The 13,381-nt window shown below is 41.1% G+C and overlaps 1 pseudogene; it reads left to right on the forward strand.

The window, feature by feature from the left end:
• The first annotated feature begins 7,956 nt into the window (after positions 1-7,956).
• On the forward strand, positions 7,957-8,075 carry LOC120582479 (uncharacterized; annotated as a pseudogene).
• The last annotated feature ends 5,306 nt before the right edge of the window (positions 8,076-13,381 follow it).

Here is a 13,381-nt window from a genome sequence, read left to right on the forward strand (position 1 = left end):
TGTTCTTTCCAGAATGTAAATGAAGGCTGCTGCTTCTACCCGATGTCCAGGGCAGGTCATGCTGTCTCTGAACACCCATTTCAAAGGTATCTGTTGACCTTCCTGAGCTGAGACTGATTTACAGGGAGATGGCAGTGAAGCCAGGCCCTATCCTTGGTCCTTTTTGTGTATTGGCTCGTACAGTCCTCACAACAAATCTGAAAAGTAACATCTGTTAGTATCCGCATTTGACGGAAGCACAGAGAGGTCAAGTACATGCCCTGGTCAGCACAAAGCTGGTTCAAACCTTTGTTGTCTGGCTGCAGAGTCCATGAACTTCACGACCACACTCCATAGCAGCTGTAGAACCATGGGTGAGGCATCTAAATTTTTGAACTTCAATTTCCTCATCCATAAACTAGAGACAATAAGACCCTGCCCCTGCCCCCACACACGCCAAGACACACACATTGCCCAATGAGTGTGTACATCCTTAACTTGGTACGGAGACTTGGGTCTGCTTTACCCAGTTCCATTTGTTTTTCTCCACCTGACCCTGCACCCCAGGCCCGGCATAAAGTTGTAGTATCTCTTGTTTACTGATATTGAAGTCTGCAGGAACATGCCCCAGAAAGGCCAGGACACAAGTTGGGGTTAGGTAAGCAGACTCTGCTCCTATAGGACGAACTAGGCAGAAATGAATGTGGGATGTTCACTCTGGGACGACTGTCTCCAGCTTCCTTGTAGGGTCGTCTCAGATAGTGAGGTCACAGTAGTTATAGAAAACTTACAGGTCCCACACTGAGGATGTTCTTTCTTGTTCTGTAGAGTGTCAAGGGCACCAAGAGCGTGACTCTGGACTGTGACACCTACTCTCTGTATGACTTGGGTATACCTCATAACCAGGTGAGAAGGAGGAGGCCGAGCCAATGAGAACTGGGGTTGTTTGGCTTAGGGGAGAGCTGGCTTGGGGTTTGCATATTTCTGAAAGGCTGCCTTGGGGAAGAGGATTTGTGAGGAGAATACAGCAAGACATTTATGATTTTTTTTTTAACATTTAACTTTTTAAGAATTTCAGACCTGAATGCTGCCTGGCACAGTTGCAATTCATCAAAAACAGACTTCTGAGCATGCCTCCCCTCATCTTGGTTTGGCCCCCAGAGGCCATCACTTTAAACTCTGTCAGGGTCTGTCTGGTATTAACCTCAATATTTCCAGATAATAAGCTTGTGATGCTGTTTCATGACTTAATGCTTTAAACATCAGATACAAACTGAGGTATGAACTTGAGTTCTTTTATATCCTTCTATCTTTAATCCTCCCAATATATTTTATCGCAATTTTAGTTAAATCAGTAATCAGTTCTTATTTTGTTATAACTACACAAAATATTGTGTATTGTCTTTGGCCTATATTTTAAAAGTTATCAGGGACACTTAGAGTTTCTTTTTGTGTTAAACAGATCAAATAGGATCTTAGGAGCCTGAACACCTGTTTTTATCCTAAAGATCCCACACCAACGATCCCTGCAGACCTGACCATTCTGATTCCACCCTGCTGTCCATTATGGTAGCTATATCGCCCGTAAATGCTGTTACTTGGCCTCTACTAGGCTCCAGGACCTCATCTTATCTTTCCCACTGAAATCAGAGAGTTCATTTCAGTGGCAGGATTTTCTTCCTTTATCTCCGTGGCTTTCAGAGTGCTTTTCAGAGATACTGGTGCTCCCTTTTTTGGTGTGATTGCCAATTTATTTCTCTGTCCGTAGAGAAGTTGTGTTCTTCTGAACCTCTATAGGGAACATGGTTAGGTGGTGGGGTGAGCTCTTTGAATAGTCTCCTTAAATTTCTGCATCCCTTCCTCTATATGAAATCAGGGAATTTATGGCATTTGACCTCATTTACCCCATGCTGCCGCTGAGTTCAAGTTCAACTGATCAACTGAGCAAACATTTAGAACCACTTCCAGATGTTCGAGTTGGCACCTACATGGCAGAATATGGGTAAAGGAACCCATATGGCTGTATTGCTCTGATCGTAAATGTTTCTCCATTCTGGATCTAACACCCTCAGAGTTCATTTCCACACAGATTCTACAGGTTTTTGTTAATGTAAATTAGTTAAAACCTTTAGATTATTTTGGCATATCAGTTTCCCTCTATAGCGTTGGACTTGGTAATGGGATCCCCTTGGGGTGTGCTGTTAAAGAACTTGAGGCAATGATGAATGGTGGGGAGGTCCATGAAGAGAGTGACTATCATTTACAACCCTCCCCAAGTTTATAACAGGTATCTTTAGAGAGTCAAAAACAGCCTCACTGGTCTAGGAAAAAAGGGTTAATTATGCTGACAAGGGAATCTCGATGCTTTCTGTAGGTTTAAGATACTCTGAGAGATCCAAATCTTCCCATGTGTTGTTATTACAATTTTTTCCAAGGCAATCCTCAAGTTTCATATGAGACCAGAGACCTGAAATTGTTATACATTTTTTATATTAAGTATACAGCCGAATGAATATATACTGTGTATATACAGAATGTATATATGAATATAAGTATATATATATATAAGTATATGTATATCTAAAAGGTGAATATACTTTTTTATTCTCCATTAGCACCACCCAGAACAACATATAAGATACAGAACATTTCCAGTGCCCCAGAAGGCTCCCTCAGTAGCCCCCTACCCAGAGGGAATAACTCTTCTGACTACTGTCGGCATAGATTACTTTTGCTTGTTTTTGAATTTCACATAAATGGAATCATAAAGTATGTATGTATCATTGTTTGGCTCTGGCTTCTTTTGCTCAATGTTATGTCTGTGAGATTCACTCCTGTTTTCCATTTAACATTAGCTTGGTTTTTTTTATCATTGTATGGTATTTCATGGATTATACATGAATTTACTTGTCATTCTATGGTTGATGGATTTTTGGATTGTGTCCAGTTTGGGGATATTGTTAATAAACTGCTGTGAACATCTTGTACGTGTCTTTTGGTGGACATATTTCTGTTGAGTATTCCTTACTTCTGTTGGGTGTACACTCAGAAGTGGAATTGCTGAGTCATAGGATCGGTGTATGTTTAGCTTTAGTCAATAGCGTCAAAGAGTTTCTCAAAGTGGTCTTACCAGTTACACTCCCACCAGAAGGAATGGGAACTCAGCTGCTCTACATCCTCCAAAATGCTTGGCATCTGCCAGGCTCTTTAATTTTAGCTAACAAGTGAGGATTAGTAGTATCTCGTTGTGTTTTTATTTTGCATTTCTTTGATCACCGATGACATTGAGCATTTTTTCATGTGCGTTTTTGGCCATTTGGGTGTCATGTGAGTGTGCTGAAGTAAGGCTTTATGAAGTAAGGTTGTAAATTTAACTGGCATTGTAATATGACAACTTGTATTCTTAAACCTTGATTTTAATTATTGGCTCCTTCATCTCTTCAGTTGCAAGAGATGAGAGAGTCTTCATAGTTTAGTCATAGAACGTTCCTGAGTCTCTTGCCATGTCCTGTGCCAATAAATTTTGACTCTGAGCTTGCCCGTTTATTTTCTCTAAATGTTCTACTACAGTTAGAATTACTCCAGCCCCAACATGTGCCTTTCGTGTCATTCTACAGCCGCCAACATCTGGTCCCGAAAGCCTTACTTTCAGTGGGCATTTCATCCCGGTTGACAACAGGTAATAATTTCTTTAACTGCTATTTCACCACTATACATGATGACTGCTAGAGTCCCTTTTAGAATAGTAGTCGATTCTCATTGCCTGCACAGGAGTCTGAGAGAGCCCAGGTCACATTCTCACACTTTCTGGCTGCAAAGGAGTCTGAGAAAGTCAATTTCTGGCTTCCATGTTGGGGAGGTGGGACTTACAGGAGACGTGTTCAAAGATGCTGGGCATCCATAAGTCATGACAAATATCCCCTACAGGGTCCATATTTTAGTTTTTCAGGCAAAATATTTAAAAATCCCTGGTTTAAATAATCTTTAAGGCCCTTATAATGCCAACAATATCATGAACGAGTTTAATGAGTTCTTAACCAGTGTGATGAAGGCATTAGGTTATGGGCTTTACATGCATTATCTCATTCACTCTCCATGATCCTATTAAGTAGATTCTATTATTATCCTGCCACTCAGTGCCCTGGTTTCATTACCTATAAGACAGGGATAATAATTGTAACCATGTCTGTGAGGTTTTGTGAGTATTAAGTAGTTTGATACCTGGCAGGGTGCTTAGTAATGAGTAAGCACTAGATAAATAATGACATTATCTTCACCACCACCCTAACCGATAGACTTCCCAAGCTAACATGTTGCATTTGAGGGACACAGTGCCTCCTTTCTCAAGTTGTCCCAGGGAGAGAAGAACTGAGGGCTTGGATTCTGTGTCCCTGAAATCCTTGTATCTCCCCTACTGAGGCCTGGGCTGGGCAGCTGCCAGAGAAGACTCAGGGCAGGCCTGGAGACTGATCCTGAGGCCTTCTGATGTCCCCTCCCCAGAAAAAGTCAAGAGAGTCCCAGAGGACCACATGAAGTGGGTTCAGCCAGAAGAAGAAGGGGCCGTCCAAGTTGGTGGAGGAAGTTGGGAGGGGCCAGCAGGTGACAGAGGGAACCCTAGCAGCCTGCATGGAGAGGTAGAGACAAAGAGGGGAGGGCCCAGGTGGTGGTGGGAAGGACGTTGGAAGAGGTAGGGAGAATGTAGCGAGCCCCACGCCTGATAGGGTACAGACAACTTTCTCATTTGGAGAGGCTTTCAAAGAAATATTTAAACCCACAGAAATATTTAAACCTGCACATGGGAAAAGGCCAATCTCTGCTCCAGGACAGCAGAACAGGAACCGATTCAGGATCTGCCACGTGCAGCAGTGGGCTGGAAACAAGGCCCACCACCAGCTCGCTGGTGTCTGCTCCTCAGGTCCCTCTGCTCCTCTGTGGGCCTGTCAGCTTTCCCATCTACAGGGTGGACGAGAAGGATGAGAAGGAGTCCAGGTTCCTTCTGGTTCTGATGGCGCTCTGATGGTCATATATCAGCAAGAGTCTGAGCTTCACCTGTGTGCCTATCATTGTGGGCAGATCTGGGATAGGTGTATTACCCTGGCTTAGGGGGATGCGGGCTCCAGGTTGGGTCCCCCTGCTTTGCAGAGACCTGGGCTGGATCAGCTATAGCCACGTGGATTTTCCTGGAGCCAAGAAGCCGAGGTCCGGTACATGACCCCACAGCTTCAAAGGGCAGGGCAATGTGGCAGTCATCCCCACCTTGCGCTGACAGTGCCACTGCACATTGGACAGGTGACTCACTAGGAGCTTCTTGTCCTCCCTTAATCTAGGTACGGAGCTAATCCTGGTGCCAAGATTACAATTCCTGTGGGTCACTCATCTGACATAGATTCAATTTGTCTTGGGTCCCACAAATTATGTAGCTGGTCCTGGGTAGAACGTATCTCATTAGCACTGTAAAGACTGAGTTACCCACATAAAGTCCTTAGCATGACACTTATTTAGGGCTTGGCGATGTTGACCATTATTGTTGTTGTTATCACAATTACTATTATATGGCATTTTGTTAAGCTCTCTGCAGGTGTTATCTCATTCACCTCATTTAATCCTCAGGACCGCCCTGTGAGGTACATGTGGATATTATCCCCATCTTGCAGATGATGACACGGAGGATCCCAAATCTGCCCAAGATTTTTTGTAAGCACGAAGCAGAGATAGAAGTCAGTGTTGAGTGAATCAGTATGGGGCAGGTGTGGGCATGGGTCTCTATAAAAGTCTTGGACTTTACCATCTTGTTTGAGATCACAGACAAGAAGGCCTTACCTGGTTCATTCTTGCACTCACCCATCCTTTTACAGATAGAATTTAGGAGGCCCCTAGAGGTTAAGGGACTTGCACCAGATTCCATAAGGTGTCCTTCCCTCCAATCCAGGCCCTTCGCATTTCCCCTTCTTAGACATTTGAGCCCCCAGAGCCTGAGGACGGTGGTCAGGGTGGAGTATTGGCCACTGGTGGGAGGAAAAAATGTTGGAGGCCTCAAGTGGGAAGAATACTGGGCAGAGTTGGGACAGTAGCTCCTTCCAGGAACAGACAGAGGAGGCTCCAGGTCATGGCACAGAGGTGTAAAGTAAGCCTGCAGGAGGTAACAGTGACATCCCAGGGGCAGGGTGGCCTCTAGATGTGGCTTCATCTTGGTCAGGCCAGCAGCCTATATGGAGAGGGAGGGCGGATAGAGAGTCGGTGACTGAACACCAAGTGATGAAGAAGGCTACCTTTTCCAGTCAGAGAAAACTCTCAGGAAGATATTTAAATCCGGGGCAGAAACATGGCACCAGGAGAGACCAGCTCACGCTCGGAGGCAGTGGAGCTGGCTGCGATTGGTGTCTGAGGTCCTAGCTCTACTCTCAGCTCTGCTCCAGCTTTGCTGAGTCATCAGGAGACCTCTGCTCCCCATAGTTTTTCCATTTGTGAAGGGGGAAGGTGGGTGACAAGATTTCCAGGGTCCCTCTACTCTGATTGTCATTGACGTTCACTTATAACAGGAGTTTGACTTTACACTTTGGGCCTGTTATGTGGGCAACCCAGGGCCTGGGAGGTTCGGGCTGAGCAGGCAAGGGTGGCTGAGGTTTGGAAGGACAGACAGCCTGCAGCGGTACTTCCCTTGGCCCCTGAGATCTGGGCTGAGTTCCATTCTTCCCACAGGGATTTATCTGAAGCCCAGAACAACGTAGATCTCGGTCCTCCAGTGTTCAGTGTTCTCCCTTCTGGCAGCAAGGCCATGCACACTATACTCTAAAAAGTCTTGCATCCCAGATGGTGAAGATAAACAAGCCTGTCTGTTGGGGGACTAAACTTCAGGTATTTTCTGCCCTGGGCTGCTCAAGCTTTGTCACGGTTCAACCATAGTGACTTGCTGCCACCCACTGGTACCTATCAGTGTTGCACCCAAAGAGAACCTGGATTCGCTTAGCTAAGGATCCTGGTTGGGTCCAACAAGGCGTGGTTCGAAAGGGCTAGAGAAGAGTTCTCATCCCGCTTTGACAAATGAGGAAGTGGAAGTCCAGAGAGGTGACATCAAATAGCCATCTGCACTTGCCTGCTCTATCTATTCAGTTATTCATTCATTCAATAATATTCATCAAACACTTCCTCTGTGCCAGATATGTTGTAGGCACTGGGATTTAGCAGGAAATGAGAGACCATTGCTCTTCTTGAGCTGCCATTCCTTGTGGGAAAGAGGGGAGAGAGGACAGATTGAAGGATGCTGTGAAGGAATTAAGAGGCAAGGGTAGAGAGAACTAATGGCCGAGAGGCTTAGAGAAAGACACTCTGGGAAGAGAGGACAGCACTGCAAAGGCCCTGAGGCTCTGAAAGGTCTCGGCGGGTTCCAGAACTGCTGGAACCCCCTGATGTCCCAGCCCACGGCTATCCGTGTAGATCACATAGAGGTCAGAGTAGATTGTTCTCTCGGGAGGGTCGTGCCATTGACTTTCTCTGTTAGACCACAGACTCTCTCAGCCTCACCTTACTCACACAGCTGTACACTCTGTCCTTGAAGCTCTCTGCTCTCTTGGCTTGTGTGACGTCAACCTCTGGAGGTAGGAAAAACTATGATGATTCTCTGTGAAAATTAAAGCTTAACAATCAACATAGAGGTATTATCGGTTTGAAGGAACCCATAGAAATATTGAAAACTAGAGCAGGAAATCCTGGCAGGCGGAGTACAAGGTCAAGGTCGACTTTTCCAGGACCTGGGATAGAAGCATGTAGGAGAAAACTGGTCAAGATGTAATCAGTCTTGCTTGTAGCTGTTACCATGTTATAAGTTGTGTTTGTGGCCCTGTTCACTGCTAATGGTGAGCCATTTTTGCAAATCAAATGAATATTTATATTTGCATACACAGAATGAGTATGCTTTATTCAAATCCTATCAGTGGTGTCCTAAGAAATAATACGTTTGGAAGCAAAATAAGTCCCTAAGTCTATGGCCATGCTACCCTGAACAAGCCCGATCCCATCTGATCTTGAAAAATAAGCAGGGTCAGGCCTGGTTAGTACTTGGATTGGAGACCACCTAGGAAAACCAGGTGCTGTAGGCATAAAAAATTTAAAAAAAAAAAATAAGGGATTGTAAACTGACAAGGTCCTTGCAATCTGTGAGGTCAACCAAGGGTTGCCTCACCTAAAAAAAAATAAAAATAAAAATAAATAAGTCCCTAAATTGGTAATTTTGACGTTATATCCAACACTATCCAGTTATGTTAGCTGATATTGAATGAGTGAAGAAAACACGATAAAGCCATTATAATTATGCCGACTTAAAATGGGGTCTGTATAGTGAAGCTGACTAAACTGGTGCAGACCAAAGGGGCTGAAGCATGAGGAACAGATTTTACTTTACTTTAACTAGCCCAAGGACTTAAACTTTTGAATTTTTCAGTCATGTGTCAATGCCTAAGGATATATAGATTTCTACAGATAACCCTCGAGGGACTTAGGAAAAAATGTTGACGTGTCCAAGTGGCCTGACATCCATTTTCCAGGCCACTGGTCATCTGGAAAATTGTCATCTCAGACCAATTCAGAGCCTAAGAATGCAGGCCTGATTTTTCTCAAAAATTTGCTTTTTGCTATAAGAACTCTCAACCTTTTTCTTTGGAATTCTCTTGGTGTTACTTGGTAGGGTTTATGATTTGCAAATCCTAAGACCATCAGATAAAACTTCGCCATTTCTATTTTAGCAAAGCCTCTTTATTCATTTCCACTAGGTCAACACTGGCATTTTCCAGTGTTTGAATACTTGTTATAGGCTACAGTTCTTTGTAAAGCAAGATGTTTCATCATGAAAAAAATGAAAGTTATATGAAGTAACGTGTACCCTAACACCGAACTTGAGGATGTGTTTGGACACACTTTTAATTCAACCAGCAGCAGTGCAAAATGAAATAAGTTTTTCTATGTCTAAAATATTTGTCATAAAAACAAAGACCAGGGCAATTAATACTTTATGTGTTTTAAATTTCCATTTTGAGAATAACTTTTAAATAATAAACATTCATGATATTATCGTTTCATTTTTAAAATAACTTTTATTTGGCATTTATTTTGAGTTAATGTTCCCCCTTTATAATGATTTTTATTATCAAATGTCTATATAACGTAGAGGTCATTTTCACACATTATTGAAAGATGTCATCTTGTCATATTTTATTGGCTTATAATAATAATAAAACATGCATTTATTATTATTTTTTTGAAAGCAGAAAACTTCTGAAATGTTTAGTATAACCTTCCTCCAGAAAAATGTTCATTGTTTATTATTATGGTCAATCATTATTTTTCAAAATGCATAGAAGTATTAAGACAAATATAGAATAATGTATGATTTCAGGGATTCCTGAGAATTTCCTAAAATTTTGATATCTCATACCCGAATCCAAAAGATTAATATTGATTGGGAATCTGGAAGTGCTTTTTGAAGTTTTGACATCTCTCAGCTGTGCATCCCATCCATCCCCAAGGCCACTGCTCTAATTGTCAGAACTTTGTCTTTTTTTCTGACCTTGTGAGTCAGCCTCCAGGCTCCTCTAATGCTGCCGGGGGAATCTTTCTAAAGTAAAAATTCTGCATGTTTTTCCTCTGTGAAACCCTTCCCTGGCACCCCAATACCTTCTCCAACGATTCTCAAAATGTGTCTTCCAACAGAAAATTCATAAAAACATCTGAGAGTTTCTTAAACGTGCTGATTTGAGGATCTTCATTCAGGTACATATGAATCAGAATCTCTGGGAGTTGAAGCCTAGGTATATGAATATTTAACACATGTTCTGGATTTGTTTTGTTTTGTTTTAATGCCTACAGCACCTGGTCTTCCTAGGTGGTCTCCCATCCAAGTACTAACCAGATCTGACCCTGCTTAGCTTCTGAGATCAGACAAGATCTGGCATGTTTAGGCTGGATGGTTTTTAAAAAACTTTTCTTAAGGTTAAAAACAACACAGATACAGATATACATAAAGCAAGTGTACAGGTTATTGAACCATCATAAGGCAAACACTGCTATCTGAAGGCAAAACCTTGCCACCCACACCAGAAACTCTCCACATGCCCCCTCCCAATCAACCCTTTCCCACCTTCTACCACCAAGGGGGACCATTATCCTGACTCTCATTTTGTCTGTTTTTTATGTTAATGTGTCGTTAAATTTTGTTTAATCTTTGGTTCCCTTTCCATCTTTTTTCTTTTTGTAATCTGTTAATGAAACCAGATCATTTGTCTTATAGAATTTTCCGTGGTCACTGCTAATTGCATCCTCATGGTGCAGGTAGCATGTTCCTGTCTCCTCTGAATTTCCTGTTACTTGGCAGTTCAATCTAGAGGCTTAATCCAATTCATATTCCCCCCCCTTTTTTTTTGACAAGCCTACTTTTATAGGTGATGTGTGTTCATCATCAGGTGGCTCACATTCTTGTGTTTTCTCTCTCTTATCTTGTACATGTCCTGCCCCAGATCTGAAATCAGCTTGTATATCTTCAATAAATATCTAGGAGTAGGGTTGCTAGCGGATAAGGTAGGTAAACGTTTAACATTCTAAGCTGTTCAACAGTTTTCTGAGGTGGTATACTTATTTATGCTCCCACTAGCAACGTATGAAAGTTCCAGTTGCTCTAAATCCTCACCAATATTTAATAGTATTAATTTTATTTTATTTTAGCTATGTAGTGGTATGAAATGCTATTGCATTGTGGTTTTAATTTGAAGCTTCCTAACAACTAATGATGTTAAACACCTTTTCATGTGCTTATTGGCCATTTGTATTTATATGTGTGTGTGTATGTGTGTGTGTGTGTGTGTGTGTGTGTGTGTGTGTGTGTGTGTGAAATGTCTGTCCACATCATGTTTCAACAATCTATGACTGTATAACAAACCATCACGAAAATTAGTGGCCTATGACGAAACCATTTATTTGCTCACTATCCTGCACCCTGAACTGGGCTTCACTGGACACTCTTTCACTCTGTATAATCTTGACTGCAGTCATCTGGAGGCTCAGCTGGGGCCGAAAATCAAAGCTGGCTTAACACATATCTGGTGCTTCAGCTGGGACCGCTGGAACAGCAGGAGGTTGGCCAGGCTCCCCAGTGAGATGGCCAAATCACTTTACATTGTGGCTCAAAGTTCCAAGATGAAGCCTTCAAAGAAGACAGAAACCAATAGCAAGCACTTGTCATCTTCCATCATGCTAGTTAGTGCCCACAGGCCAACATAAGTCACGTGTCCAAGCCCAGAGGCAATGAGAAGGGACTATATAAGGGCATGGATACAGGGCGGCATAGTTTATTGGGAGGTCACCAACGTAAGTCTACCACAAATCTTTTGCCCACTTTTAACTGGATTGTTTGTATTTTTAGTGTTGCACTAGTTCTTTATACACTTTGGATGCACGTTCTTTGTTAGATATAAATAAGTATTGTGAACATTTTTCCTAAGCCTGTTTATTTTCTTAAAGATGTCTCTTGAAAGCACACATTTTTAATTTTGATGAAGTCTAATTTATAATTTTTTTCTTTTATGGATTCTTTTTGGGTTCTCAGAAACTTTTGCCAACCTCAAGGTCATATTCTCTGTGTTTTCTTCTAGAATCATTATGGTTCAGCTTCTTCATTTGGGTTTGTCAACATGGCAATTAATGTTTATTTGTGGAAAGTGACAGGGATTGAGGTTCATTTTTATCCGTATGGATACCCAGTTGCTCTAGCACCATGTAATATAGACTTTCTTTCCCTAATGAATTAACATGGTACCTTGGTCAAAATACCATTGACTCTATCTGCCATTATAAATAGTATTTTTATTTCACTTTCTAATTGATTGTGGCTAGTATATCAGAAAAGAACCTTATTTTCGTATATTAACTTTGTATCTTATGACCTTCTTAAAGTCTCTTTTAATTTTAGTAGGGTTTCGGGGAATGTGGGGAGGGGAGCGTAAATCCTGTAGGATTTACAATGCATGCAATTGTATGGTATAGAACAATGACCATTTTACTCACCCCTCCCCCACTCTTTATACCTTTTATTTCTTTTTCTTGCCTTATTGAACCGGACTTTCAAGTATAATGTTGAATAGAAGTGATAAGAACAACATAATTGCCTTAGGAAATGTTAGGGAAAACCTATTTACTATTTCTCCATTTGGTATGATGGGGTTTTTTAATGATGTTTTAAGTATATAAATTTTTTATAAATGCCTGTTATCAGAAGTTATCTTCTATTCTTCCATATATTTTAAGATTAATGTTTGAATGATGTATCTCTTTTCATCCTTTTGTTTCACCTTTCTATTTCTATGTTTCTTATAAATAAAATAGAATTGGGCTTTTAAAAAATCCATTCTAATGATATCTGTCTTCTTTTGAATAATCAAGTAGTTTTTAACATTCTAGTTTTTCCTCTATTAGGTTCTAGTTATACATTTTGCAAAATTATTTCAGTGATTACACATATAAATATGCATCTTTGAACTATTACTGTATACCTTAGACAATTCAGGCTGCTGTAACAAAATGCCATAAACTGGGTGGCTTAAACAACAGAAACTTATTTCTCATAATTCAAGGGGCTAAAAAGTCCAAAATCAGACCACCAGTATGGTTGAGTCCTGATGGAAGACCTCTTTCTGGTTTGCAGACAGTTGTCTTCTTGTTTTAACCTCACATGACAGAGACAAGAAGCAAACTCCCTTGCAACTCTTCTTACAAGGGCTTTAATCTTATCGTGAGGATTTTACCCTCATAACCTGACTACTTTCCAAAGGCCCCATCTCCAAATACTATCACATTGGAGATTAGAGTTTCAACATATGAATTGTTTTAGGGGAATACAAACATTCAGTCCATATCACAGTATTACAGACTTATCGTAGTATTAAATTTATATGTTTGTCATTATTTTAACACTGTAAGAATCTCACAACAGTTCAAGTCCATTTACTCTCTTCTGCTTTTGTGCTATTATTGCATATTTATTTCTATATATTATAAACCCTACAAGACATTCCTATTATTATTTTATTAGTCAATTGTTTGCCCACGTATTTGTCCTTTCTTGTGCCCTTTTTTAGTTCCTGAAGTTCTGTGCTTTCATCTGGGATCATTTTACCTCAGCCTAAAAAATTTCCTTTAATATTTTTTGTAGTATAGATCTGCCAGCAATGCATTATCTCAGCCTTTTCTTTGTACAAGAAATGTCTTTGTTTCACCTTATTTCTTAAAAGAGTTTCCCTCCATGATATAGAAGTCTAGATTAGCAAGGTTTTTTTTCCCCTGAACTTTAAAAACGTCATTATATTGTCTCCTGGATTCATGGTTTCTATTGAAATGTGGACATCCATCATTGCTTTACAGA

This window comes from Pteropus medius, unplaced genomic scaffold, assembly GCF_902729225.1.
Source record: "Pteropus medius unplaced genomic scaffold, Ma_sr-lr_union100, whole genome shotgun sequence".
Lineage (NCBI taxonomy): Eukaryota > Metazoa > Chordata > Mammalia > Chiroptera > Pteropodidae > Pteropus > Pteropus medius.